Source organism: Felis catus, chromosome B4 (genome assembly GCF_018350175.1).
Source record: "Felis catus isolate Fca126 chromosome B4, F.catus_Fca126_mat1.0, whole genome shotgun sequence".
NCBI lineage: Eukaryota > Metazoa > Chordata > Mammalia > Carnivora > Felidae > Felis > Felis catus.
Window position 1 is genome coordinate 116,070,077 of NC_058374.1, and position 13,456 is coordinate 116,083,532.

At 46.6% G+C, this 13,456-nt stretch overlaps 1 protein-coding gene and 1 non-coding gene across 5 annotated transcripts in view; both read right to left on the reverse strand.

Annotated features, from left to right (window-relative positions):
* TMCC3 (transmembrane and coiled-coil domain family 3) overlaps positions 1-13,456 on the reverse strand; it is a 329,016-nt gene that overhangs the window by 197,752 nt on the left and 117,808 nt on the right. The gene's annotated exons all lie outside the window — the stretch shown is intronic.
* Positions 1,925-1,997, reverse strand: TRNAK-CUU. The gene has a single exon. It is a non-coding gene; the product is annotated as a tRNA-Lys (tRNA).

Consider the following 13,456-nt stretch of genomic DNA (forward strand, 5'->3'; position numbering starts at 1 on the left):
CAAGAGAAGTAAACGTTTATTGTCTAGTATGTGCCCCTGAGAGGCTGTTATGCAACACTTGTTCATTTCATCTTTATGGAAGTATAATTTATACACAAATGTTCAAATCTTAAATATGAATCGGTTTTGACAAATATGGTCACTTGTGTAATCCACATCCTTAACAAGAGACAGGATATTGCCATAAACTCCAGAAAACTACCTGCTGGTCCCTTTGAGTAAATCCCCACCTCACTCCCAGAAGCAAACAATGATTGACTTCTATCGTTATAGCCTGGTTTTGCGGGAAACTGATGAAGACCAGGGGTCAGCCCAGTCCAGCCCACCGCCTGTGTTTGTATGACCTATGAGCTAAGAATGGTTTTTACATTTTTAGGCAGTTGAAAGAAAAATTCAAAGAGGAATAATACCTTGTGACATGCCAAAATTTTATGAAATTCACATTTCAGTGCCTATAACGAAGTTTTATTGGCACACAGCCACCTCCTTTTGTTTACATATTATCTACAGCTACTTTTCAAGTGCAGCCACAGAGCTGCAGAGCTGAGGTAGAGACCACATGCCTACAAAGCCTGAAGTATTTACCACCCGGCCCACTGTAGAAGTCTCTTGATCCCGGACTAGGAAACTTGCCTCTATCTCCACCATGCATACGGATCCAAGTGCCGGAGCCAATGCTGAGAACTAGGTGTTCTGAGTGCTGTTTTAATTACTTTCATACGAGCCATACATGAAAATCATACATGTTTATGAAAAGCCTAAATATTATCAGAGTAGGCAATGTGAAAGTGAGAACCTCTCTTAGGGACAGCTCCTAATGAGGAACCCGCTAAGGTTTCAAAGAAAACTAAATCAAAAGTTACAGCGAATGCTTCATTGTTATTGTCCTGTATTGTTTTCATATGAAAGTCAACCCCACTAAGATGTTACTATTGAAACTGCATAGAGTAAACAGGAACAGGCCAATATCAGAAAGAAAAGGTAGGGAGAGTGCCAACATTTCAGGTGTAAGATGCAAGGAGAGAAAGGAAACAGAGCCAGATCCCTAGAGGATCACTGCATGAAATGTCCAATTCGAGCCAGCCTAGATTCAAAAGCCCACGGCAGATGAGGCATAGAAGAAAGGAGGCACAGAAAGAGTCCCCGCAGGGCAGGGGAGAGAGCTGGAACCACCACACACGGTGCTGGCTTGGGTTTGCCAGGGTGGAGGTGTGCGCGGCTGCCTCATGAACAGCTGGAGTCTTACCCTAGAATGCAACGTTTGCTCCCTCTTGGCCAATAAAGTGCAATGCTATTCCTCTGCTGGGAACACTGAGAGCATTTCTATTATGCTGGTAGGAATAGCACCATCTGGAGTTGTCCTTGAAGAATATGGCTTTGGTCAGCAACTCCAACTCTCGAAGCCCGTTTCTTCAAGCTGTGCCTCACTACCTCAGCCTTCGTTAATACAAATACCTCTCCTGTGCATGAATGAGTTCTCCTCTGAGTAAGAACCCTTTGGATACTAGAGAAGGAAAGGGGGGCGTGGGGGTAATGATACATCTGGATATCTGCAGGGCTTTTGTTATACCAACCAGCAAACACAAGTAGGGATCAGAGTTGAGTTTCATGGGACAAGAGTGAAAAGCTGAGTGTCAACTTCTCAGGTCATCTCTTTAAAACATTTTTTTTAAATGTTTATTTTTATTTATTTTTGAGAGAGAGAGTGAGCACATGTGGAGAAGGGGCAGAGAGTGGGGGTAGGGCGAGAGAATCCCAAGCAGGCTTCTGCCCTGTCAGCACAAAGCCTGACACGGGACTTGATATCACGAACCATGACATCATGACCTGAGCTGAAATCAAGAATCACACGCTTAACCGACTGAGACTAAGCCACCCAAGCGTTCCTCTCTTTAAAACATTGTGTTTATTTAAGTAATCTCTGTACCCAACATGGGGCTTGAACTCATGACCCCAAGATCAAGAGTCTCACGCTCTACCGACTGAGCCAGCCGGGTACCACTCACGTCATCTCTTTAAGTATGTGCTACACAAGTATTAAAAACTATCATGTCAGAGGGTGTCAAATTATGAGCCAGCTGTGGATGCCCACACGTGTGTGATCCTCTGAAAGCTATGGACCCTTTCCCCAGAGCAGTCCACACGCACACGCCCAAAGTCACGGGGCTCTCAGACTCCTGGTGCACGGCTAGGGATCCCAAGGTGAAAATCTTACCATACAGTAAGCGAGCATACCCTGAGGGGCTGCAGGAGAGACATCCTAAAATGTCCATGTTCTCACAGTCTGACTACTTGGTGGAGTTGGCCCCAGATGGAATATGCCCTGGGGGAGGGAGGGTTGATAAAAGGAAAAAAGCCGTTTTTAGTTTTTAGGCTTTCCGATTGTGACAGAGCTGGTCTTTGGGGAAAGACTGCAGTATCTGACTTGAGGGTAGGTATTCGACTATTGTGTGTATATGTGCATTGTGTATGTTGTACATATGCGGGCTTATGCACATTCGCCCCCAAGAGATGAATCACCCATTTCCTGGTTTGCCAGCTGCAGGGAACCCACCTGGGGAACGGCCAGCCTGTGGGTCCCCAGGCAGCCTGCCCCAGGAGAATGCTGTTAATTCTTCCCATCTACAACTGCCCCAGGACACTAGGCCACACCGGAGGCTTTTCAGCAGCTCTCAATAGTCCAATACCTTCTCATCACAGAGGGCTGATCTGCTGCTTCTGGCTAAATCTCCTTCAACTCCATCCCACTGTGATGCCTGAAGGGGATTACCAGCTGTCATGTAGCTTTATCTTTCCACCTACCCAGCAGCAGACAGGAGAGCTCAAAATGTGACAGAAATAAGAACTAAGAGTAAAGGAATTCCCAAAGGGGTGAGTCTGTGTCTCTCCGAGGCAGTGAGAGCATCCTACGCAAAATGTAAAACATGAATCTTAAGCTTTCCTGAATTCTCCTGTCTTTTCTTGGCTGAAAGCATGAGGCCGGGAAATCAGTGTCAGCCAACTGCTAGTAGCTCTGACCGACAGAGGAAAGCAAATCGGGAGAGGAGGGCGCCTGGGATGGGCCTGCACGCGGGCAAACACACACAGGCCCCGGACCCAGGGAGAAAGCAGAGCGAAGGCCACCGCCCTTCCTGAATTTTCACAGACAGACCTCTAATTGTTCCCGAGGGTGGTCTGGACAACACAGGATATCCTGAGAGTTCACCCAAGGAAAGAGAACGTTTTCGTTTCACAGCAGCATCAGATACTGGGGCTATTTCTATGTACACGTACTCACCGCGACGAGCAAATCATTCTGCTGTCCTAGGCCAGCAAAAGTCAGTCTGCTGACCAGCACTCTCTCCCAGGTCTGATACCTATTTCAGTAACCCTTGAGATCAATAGAATGATCAGCAGAGTAAGACAAAACCTTTTTTTTTTTTTTAAAGTAAGATCTACACCCAACTTGGGGCCCGAGCTCCCGACCCCGAGATCAAGAGTCACAGGCTCCACTGACTGAGCCAGCCAGGTGCCCCAGCAAAACACCTGTTTTATTGTGTAAAACCAAGTGACTTTAATCACCCCAGATAAAATTTTAAGATGTGTATTGTTTAAAATCTTTCAATGGATTCCCACTCCCCTAAGGATAAATTCTCAGTTCCCCAAACTGGCGTTTAGGTAGGGTAGACTACATACTTTAATGGCTGAAATTGGGACGTTCTGAGAGTGAAAGGAGGGTGCTCCTGACAACAATGCATAAAGCAGACTGTTTACCCCGAGCCGGCAGACCAGGGCTCCTGCCTGAGGGTAACCTGGCCTTGCCCAGCCGTCCACTCTCTTCTCCTTCGCCACCTGTTTGCCAGCTCTCTCCTCCAGCCACACCGGGCGTCTGTTCTTTGAAACGGGCAGGCTTCCTCTAGCCTCCTGACCTTTGTCATGCGCTTTCCTCTCCCTGTTCCACCCACTGGCTGCTTCTTCACCCGGCGCACTCCTACTCACTCCTTCTCCGGATCTGTCTCCCCACAACCTCCTCCGACCCCCAAGGCAAAGCCGGCTCCCACAGCATCTAGAACACACCTCATCACATCTGCAGTCGTTTCTTGAGCGGGGGCTGCCACCTTCTACGATGCACAGGGGGCCTCTGGGCAGGGACGGGGCTGTCTTACGGCTGAATCCTCAGTCCCCAGCACCACGTCTGATCAAAGGAGGTGCTGGAATCTTCCAGTCCCACCTCAGGAATCCCCTTTCTTTCCTTCACGTCACAACCCTTCTGTACCCTACAGAGCTCAGGGCTGTCCTGAGTGCTCCCTAGACCCCAGGCTGCCCCTGACGGTAGCTGACATCAATCCGCTCAGCGCTCTGCGAGGTCCTTCAGGGCAGATTGTACTCCATCCAGGCGCAGGGTGGTTGATGAGGGGGATGCTGGGTAGACATGAGCACAGGGCCATAAGCCCTCATTTAAAACCTTGGGCCCAGATGCATTTCAGAATTCAGAACTTTTCATCTGAAAACGGTCATAGCATGTAGTATTTGCCAATAGAGCTGGGGCAGCACCCTGCTATCTACCTCGCTGTTTCTGCAGCTACCGGTGCGAATATTCACACCTAGTGGCTAAATCAAGCCTCAAAATGTCCCCACATGCCTTCAGGTCAGGCTCTGCAAGTCATTTAGTGCCGACCAGGTCAGAATTTTCTGCCAAAGTTTTGAAGAAATTTTGGTGGTTAAGAGCTTTTGGATTTTTAGAATTGTGCAAAGGGACTGCAGACTTGTAACAGCTGACATTTCATTAATATTCCTTCGCCAGGCATTGTTCCAAGTTTATATACAACTGCATACAATGGAACATATATCCTACACATACCACATTAATACATATTATATATAATACACATAGAACGTATACATAAAATCACGTTAAATCCTCAAAACAATCCCATGAAGTATTATCATTTTACTCATTTTGCAAATAAGGAAACTGAGGCATACAGAGTATAGGTAACACACAGGGTAAGTAACAGACCACAAAACTAGACACGGGGTCCGTAGCTGATGTCCAATGGCCACTGTGTAAATGAGTGGATGAAATGTGGGTGTGTATGGGGGGCTTGAAGTAGTGGAATAGCAGAACCACTGAAGTGGCTTTGTTGAAAACCTCTTTTCCAGGCATTGCTTCTACCCCCACTTAAATGTTCACAAAAATAGCACTAAATGTGGCCCACCCTCCTGCCTGGAGCAGGGGTAAGGTCCTGACCCAAGTTAGGGCCATCCGAACAATTCCCTGGGACCTGGGAAGTGGAATCAGGAAGTCGTTCTCTTTCTGGTGGCCTGGGTTATATACAACAAAAATGTTTCAGAGGAAAACAGAACCACCATATATAGCCTAAATATCCAAATACAACCTGACATATTCTAAAAATTTTTTTAACATTTTTATTTATTTTTGAGACAGAGAGAGACAGAGCATGAACAGGGGAGGGGCAGAGAGAGAGGGAGACACAGAATCGGAAGCAGGCTCCAGGCTCTGAGCCATCAGCCCAGAGCCTGACGCGGGGCTCGAACTCACGGACCGCGAGATTGTGACCTGAGCTGAAGTCGGACGCTTAACCGACTGAGCCACCCAGGCGCCCCACAGCCTGGCATATTCTAGGGTGTAATCTATGTTTCCTACTTTTTCTTTTAAAATAAAACATTAGCTGGCACACAGGAAATAGGCCAGTTAGGACTGCTTCGGCTCCTGATACACACCTGATTATTGTTGGGAGTCATCTGGTAATTCAATTATTCGACCAATGTTTACTGGGTACCTCCTATGGGTCAAGCACTCTGCTAAGCACGTGATAAACCAGACAGATATGGTTCCTGTTGCAGGAGCCATGGGCAGGTTGCCCTAAGTGAGAACACTTTGGCATGAAGGTTATTCTGAGCCCTCCCTTAACTACATGATAGAACCTAAATTGGGGTCCTTCTCAGAATAAGGATCATAAGCAGAGATAAATTTTACCCAAGTGACCCATCTGTGTAGCAGGACAAACATCTAATTACCAAACATCTGCTCTTCTTACAGCCTCGCGAGATGCATCCTTTCCTCTGGAGTCTCATACCCCTATACCCCTTCTCCTTAGTGCTGGATGACCCTTCTGCTTCATTTTGCCTGTCTTTGGAATTTCCCATTCCTGTCGGTGCAGATTCCCCATACAAATGTTACTAAATTTTATTTTCTCCTGTTAATCTGATATCAATTTGATTCTCAGTCCAGCTAGAAGGCCCTTGAAGAGGGGAGGAACTCTTGCTCCCCTACACTGTCCTCCCAGGTCAATACAATCGTAGTGGTAAGTAAATGAGCATCATGATCCAGGATAAATTTGAAGAACAGAGAGAATACACAACAGTACCTTTAAATCAATTAGCAATTAGAACTGGAGTGTAACAAAAACTAATTATACTATTTATGAGCTTTCGAGTTTAATTCCAACAAATTTATATCACAAAACCAAACAATTATGAAGAATTATTGATACGAGCAGTAAAGATACGAAGTCTCCATGCACACCCTGAGTCACTCTAATGCTTCTATGTCAAGTATAGACCATCCAGACTTACTGTTATTATCAACAGATTAACAAGATTTGCATACATATTATGAACGTCTGATTAAATAGCTTGTTAGTAGAAAAACTAATTGAATTAGGGAGTGTGGTTTCCAGGGTGCACTTAGTCCAACCAATGACTTTTGCCCATTTTTTTTAAAACCTAGCCCTGGCCCTGGTCCTAACCCTATTTTTTACCCATTTAAAGCCAGGGCTCTCCAATGTAAAACTGCATTCTGCAGAGAGTACTTTGCAAAAGTACAGGAACACGTTTGAATTTGAAGAGATAAAAGATTAGCGCTAATGGGATTTCAACAATAGTAAATGTGATGCGTTAACGACGGCAACAAAAATACATTTGGTGCAATATATGACAGACCCTGGTAGGTGTGAGTACCCTAATCCTCACTCCTTTTTACCTTGTTAACATAACCTCAATTCTGTTCAGTACTTTAACACACCCTATTAAATATATTTTCCCAGAGTCCCTCGGAGTCATTGATGGCTGGGTATTGTGATTCTAGTGAATAAAACCTAAGGAAAAGTCTGTTTCTGGTTCCTAATAAAAGGAGACAGAGTTGGTGAAAGGAATCTTCTTCCTACCCTTCTTCTCCCCTTGAATGTAGACCTGATGGCTGAGCTGCAGCCATCAAGTTGTCACCACAAGGATACAAGTTGCCTACCTCTACATTCCATACTATGTGGGGAAAAAAACACCACTCCTAATTGTTTAAACTACTGTTCTTTAATTTTTGTTATTTGCAACCAAGCATTCCTAATAGAACAGCCCAAGACAGAAGATTATACTTAAAAGTTTGAACTTGGGGGTCACCTGGGTGGCTCAGTCGGTTGAGCGTCCAACTTTGGCTCAGGTCGCGATCTCACAGTTCGTGAGTTCCGGTCCCACATCAGGCTCACTACTGTCAGCACGGAGCCCACTTCAGATCCTCTCTCCCCCTCTCTCTACCCCTCCCCTGCTTGCGTATGCTCTTTCTTTCAAAAATAAATAAACTTAAAAAAAAAAAAAAGTTTGAACCCCGGGGAACTGTGGCCATGAAGACAGAGAATTCTATCTGATTGGCACCTCGGGGCAGATACTAGGAAGTAACCAGTCTGGTGTGGAGCAGCGTGAAATACCAATCATCATGGGACAACAAAGCAGGATTTTGGCAGAGGGCTGGTGGTTGTTTACTCAACATATGTTCCCCATCTTCTTTCTCACCCACATGTCCTTTCCCTGCCCCAGAGCAAGTTCCATTTCAGTTCATTGCCACCTAGGCAAAGCCTATTAGACTTAAGTGCTCTGCCAGCTGTGTAGACAGATAAGCATCTTCCAACCTCCACCTTAGATGCAAGAGATTTCGATATGGCATACAGATGTAATGTGGTTTACCTTAAGGCATGTCCAACGACATTGTCCAAACCTTCAGGTCTTTTTTGGTTTGGGGTAGAAGTAGCTTCTACGTGCCTGGTATATCTGATACAGTGTTGATGAAGGACCACAAGGCAAGCTGAGGGCCAAGCACCAGCTAGCACAACACCCGCCCCTCCCAGGTGGGATATGTGTGATATTCCTCAGGCCCTCCCGACTGCCCAAGAACAAAGGAAAGGAAAGAAAACAAATGGTTAACTGATAGAGATCACAGTCATGCAGGACTTGAGTCTCATCAGTTTACAAATGTCTTAGTAAATTACAAGAAAAAGGCAATCTTAACAATAGCCTAACCTCCAGAAAACTATGGACTCAGTTTCATGGGGCCCTAACATCACCCTCCCCTCCACAGTGATGTGGGGAACAAAGGCAAAAGGAAATGGTAAGTGCAATCAAATTTCCTTATAACCTGCAGCCCACTAATAAATACTTGAGGCAAATACACAGTATACCGTTTCTCCAGGACCGCCCTACTGTCATAATGTTAATGCCTTACTAGAGAGAAAACAATAACAAGACAATAGCAAGACTCCTGGCACCTTATGAGCCCTCTTTAGCATATCAAAGTCCTTCTGGAGGCCTCCCTTTGGTCTTTACCTCCCCCAACTCTGTAATATATAACCACTCACCCTTCACAATCCCAGTGCAGTTCTTTCTGCCCAGGGGCCCTGTCCCCATGCTTTAATAAAATCATCTTTTTGCACCAAAGACATCTCAAGAATTCTTTCTTGCTTGGCTGCTGGCTCTGAACCCCACCACCACTCCCAAACCTCATCAGTGTTACCACTATTCTTGCACTCAACAGCAGCTTTTTAATAGACCACACAGAGGTAGATGTATTTCCCCTGAACCTAATGATCTCATCTTTCCCCTTTTGAATTTAAGAAGTAGTCTGTACTTTACTATTATGTTACGCTTCATTTGTAAATTACAAGACTTTATTTTTTTTCTGAAAAGACAGACATGAAGGGGAGTCTTTGAGAACAAGGCACATTCAGAAACTACAAGGTTGGAGAGAATCAAGAGGTGAAGTTGCAGAGACAGGTGAGTGAAGACAGGTAAGTTTTGTGTATCACACATTTGAGTTTTATTCCAATGGCAACGAGTAAGCACTAAAGAACTGTAAGCAAGGGGCTTACGTAACCAGAGTTTTCTTCAGAAAGGTCACCTGGGCTGCACAATGGGGAAGCAAATTGCAAGGTGGCACCAGGAAGCTAGTTACAAGATAATAAGAAATTACACAGGCCTAAATTAAGCAGGGGACAGATCTGAGGTGTTTGGGAGGCAAGATGGAAAGCGTTTAGTGCCAGACTGGATTTATGCAGAACAGGAAGATGTTAAGGTGACTCCCGGATGTGACAGGAGGTGGCTGGTGATACCAAGCACAGAGACAGAGAATGCGGGTGGGTCAGGTGAATGGGGTGGCAGGGAGGGGTGACTGGCAGATGATCCACACAGGCTTTTTTTGTGCGCTGTGGACACGTCATGGAGATGACCAACAGACAGCAGAATGTATGGGTCAGGCACTCGGGTCTGAGCAGTTAATATGATGAGTGCAAACAGATAACAAGTGAAGCCACACGACTGAGATTATCTAAAGAAAACGAACAAAATGAGAAGATGCCTAAGTGTAAGCATAGAGAACTCTGATAATATCCGAGATGGATGAAAGCTTCCCTTCTTCCAGGGAAGAAGCTGGAAGGACTGAGTGGTTTGAAGTGTCCAGTGCCACAGAGAGCCCAGCTCACACTGACCCCTCAAGGGCTTCTCTTCCCCAGCACGCGGGGACCTTAGCCCGCCCCAAGTGAACCTGTGATCCCGGTCCCCGGGCCGCAGCTAATTGGTCAAGGGGCGATCACTGACCCACGTGGCACAGAAACCACTCCTGAGAGCTTGGATGCCATCTGCCACACGGCCTGGGCAGCAAAGCAGAGAAGAGGAAGCAGGAATAGAGCAGGGAACCATCCTGGTCTGGGAAGACATCCGTATTCCGATAAACACCTTTATGCTAAAGCTGGCTCCTCCAGTTGATTTCTCTTACTTGGAACTATAAAGATCCCAATATTTATCCAACAAGAGAGGCAGGAATATAAACGGCTGTAGTAGCTGACAGAATGAAGTATGTGCTAAGTGGAGATGCAAGGAGGGGGCTCGAGGAGTTCGGGGAGGAGAGATTAATTTTGGCTGGGTGGAGGGAATGCTTCCAGAAGGGAGGTGGCATCTGGGCGGGTACTTGAAGGATCAGGATTTTAGGGGGAAAGAAGGGAGAGTGTGTACTCTGGCTGAAGGACGCGCGCCAGCAAACGTGGAGAGCATAATGGAGCTGTAAGGCCAACGCGGGCACTGCCCGTCTCCGGTCAGGGGCTGGCACATCCTCCGGGCCCCGGGAAAGGCCTCCCGCCCTCCCACAGTGTCAGCTAGGATGCACAGGGAATTACTCCACCACGGGGCTGAAAGCTACCAGTGGGAGAGAGGAGGGGAAGGGACTAAGGCAGGGAAGACAGGTGTTTTGTTTCACAGAACCAACAGTTTCCGAAAAGGAGAGGCCCAGCTAGGTGTTTCACCTGACGGCCCCCCAGGTGAGCCAGTCTGAGCTGCATTGGAGCTGAGGACCTGCACAGAAGCCCCGCCCCTGGAACTGTCCCCCAAGTTAGGCTTTAGTTCACTCTAATACAAAGATCTCTTAGGGGCACAGGGTTATTTTTTGTTTTGTTTTTTGTTTTTTGCCATTTTTGAACATATGGTGCATACAACTAGCATGCTGATGTGCTAGGTGCTGAATCAAAGTGCCCAGGCCACCCTCTAACACAGTGAATAAAAACTTCCTGTACTAACCCCATGGACAGACAGTGCTTTGTGAGCTAGCTCCGAGTCTCCTCACCTGTAACAAGTAAACGTAACGATGTAAGTGTAACAAGTAAATGTTCTCTGCTTTCAATAGTTCTTTGGGTTGCGGCCATTTGAGGCTGTGAACCCGTGGAGTTAGGTTACCCAGCACACTGCCACCCTGTGGTAGGCCCTCCCACACGATACTGCAATGGTCTGTCTGTGCACCTGCACCCCCGCCAGACTGGAGGCACCCACCCATTTACCTGTGTACGTCCTGCACCTGGCACGGAGCCTGGCATGAGTGAGCGCTCCGTGCAGACTTGGTAATCTCAAGCTGCCTCTACTCAACTAGTGCATTTAGAGGAGGGGTCTACGTAAGACTGAGAAGGGAGAGCTGTTAGGTTGGCTTGTGAAGACTCTCAGTTGTAGGGACAGTAAAACAACTTGCTTTATTTTTAATTTTTTTTTTTAACGTTTATTCATTGTTGAGACAGAGAGAGACAGAGCATGAATGGGGGAAGGTCAGAGAGAGAGGGAGACACAGAATCTGAAACAGGCTCCAGGCTCTGAGCTGTCAGCACAGAGCCCGACGCGGGGCTCGAACTCACGGACCGCGAGATCATGACCTGAGCCGAAGTCGGATGCCCAACCGACTGAGCCACCCAGGCGCCCCTGTTTTTCTTTTTTTAATGTGGTGAAATAAACATAAAATCTACCAGTTCAACCACTTTTAAGTCTACGTTCAGTGGCATTGTGTATTCATATTGTTATGCAGCCATCACCACCATCTATCTCCAGAACTTTTTCATCTTCTCACGCAGAAACTCTGTACCCATCAAACACGACCTCCCATTCCTGCCTCCCCCAGCCCCTGGCAACCACCAAGCTACTTACTGTCTCTATGAATTTTATAACCCTGGGTACTTCAGTAAGTGGAATCATAACAGTATTTGACCTTTTGAAAACAACTTCCTTTTAAATGTGCTTTCAACTTGTAAACATTTACCAAATGTGCTCACTTCCTCCCCACAAAGCAGGCAGGACGAAGAATATGGGTCTGGTTTGGAGGCCAAGAAAGCAGAGGCCCAGGAAGGTTAGAGGATTCCTCCAAGCCTGGGCTCCTGGGGATCACAAATGCCCCGGGGCTACTCGAGGTGCCAAGCTCAGCTGACCCTCTCACACACTCCTCGGAGGCTGCTTCAGAATCTGGATTGTTGGAGGGCCCTTACCTCAACCCACTTCCCATACTAGCTGGCCTTCCTGTGCCTGAGGACAGATGGTTTGAGCACCTCACTACAGATTAGCAATGGGAGCAGAAATAACCAATGCAGTGGAGTGGAGTCAAAGGTTTGACCTTAGGTCAGGGTGTGTCTTTCTTTCTCTCTTTTAATGTTTGTTTATTTTTGAGAGGGAGGGGGGACAGAGGGTCCAAAGCAGGTGGAGGGCAGAGAGCCCGATGCTCCATGCGGGGCTCGAACTCATAACCTGAGCCGAAGTCAGACACTTAATCAACTGAGCCACCCAGGAGCCCCCAGGGTGTCTATGGTCGGGTGCTCTCTGTTCTTCAGGAGGCAGCTCACACAGGTCAAAGCCTTTGCCAGCATGAATTATTAATCCGCATACCTGTTTGGAGTCCACTGGAGCAGGCAGCACAGTAGAGTCACAGCAGAAAACGCTAAATGATTAATCCTCCTCCTGCCCAAGGATGTGGCGCCTGGGCCAACTCCCTTTCTCCAGGATATCAGGAGAAAGGATTTGTTTTCCACAATCAGGTCAAAAGGTTTGCTCAACTTTGGTTTTCTGCATAGTGATGTTCAACGCTAATAACTAGTTCGCAAACTGCCAAGAGACTGTGGGGTTTCTTCAGGGTTGATTGTTTGCTGGAATTAGAAATGTTTCAAACTGTGCATTATCTTCTAAATCAATATGAAAAGCTCTTAGTGAGTCTGAAGAAAATGAGTCTCATGCATTTTGTTCTCATCAATACCTACTAAAATAACTTATCAGGTGTGTGTGTGTGTGTGTATACATACAGGATCTAATGTTAGAAGCCGGAGATGTTAACACCTGTTTAAAACATGCTTGCACTTTTCCTTTACCTCTAAATGTACCTGTAGGGCAGAATCACAAGCTAATTAGTTTGACCCCATGTGGCTCAGTATGTGGAAACCCCATTAAGGTTATGTCACAGAATTTAAGACTCTCCTTTTGGGCTGGTTTAAAGACAGAAATCCTGGGTGTGCCTGGGTGGCTCAGTTAAGCATCCGACTCTTGATCTGGGCTCAAGTCATGATCTCACAGTTCAGGAGTTTGAACCCCACAGTGGGCTCTGTACTGATATAGCACGGAGCCTGCTTGGGATTCTGTCTCTCCTTCTCTCTGCCCCTCCCCAGCTTGTCCTCTCTCTCTCTCTTTCAAAATAAATGGATAAACTAAAAAAAAAAAAAAAAAAAAAAGATGGAAATCCTGTCACACGTGAAGACTCTGTAAATGAACAGGTGGGGGGAGGGGACAGGTATGACAAGGAACCAGGGAGACTAAAGAAACAGAAGGAGCCTGGGAAGTGGAGCAGGACAACCTAGACTCACAACCTGCTCTCCGGGGCCACTTTATCTGAGGCTCAGTTTCC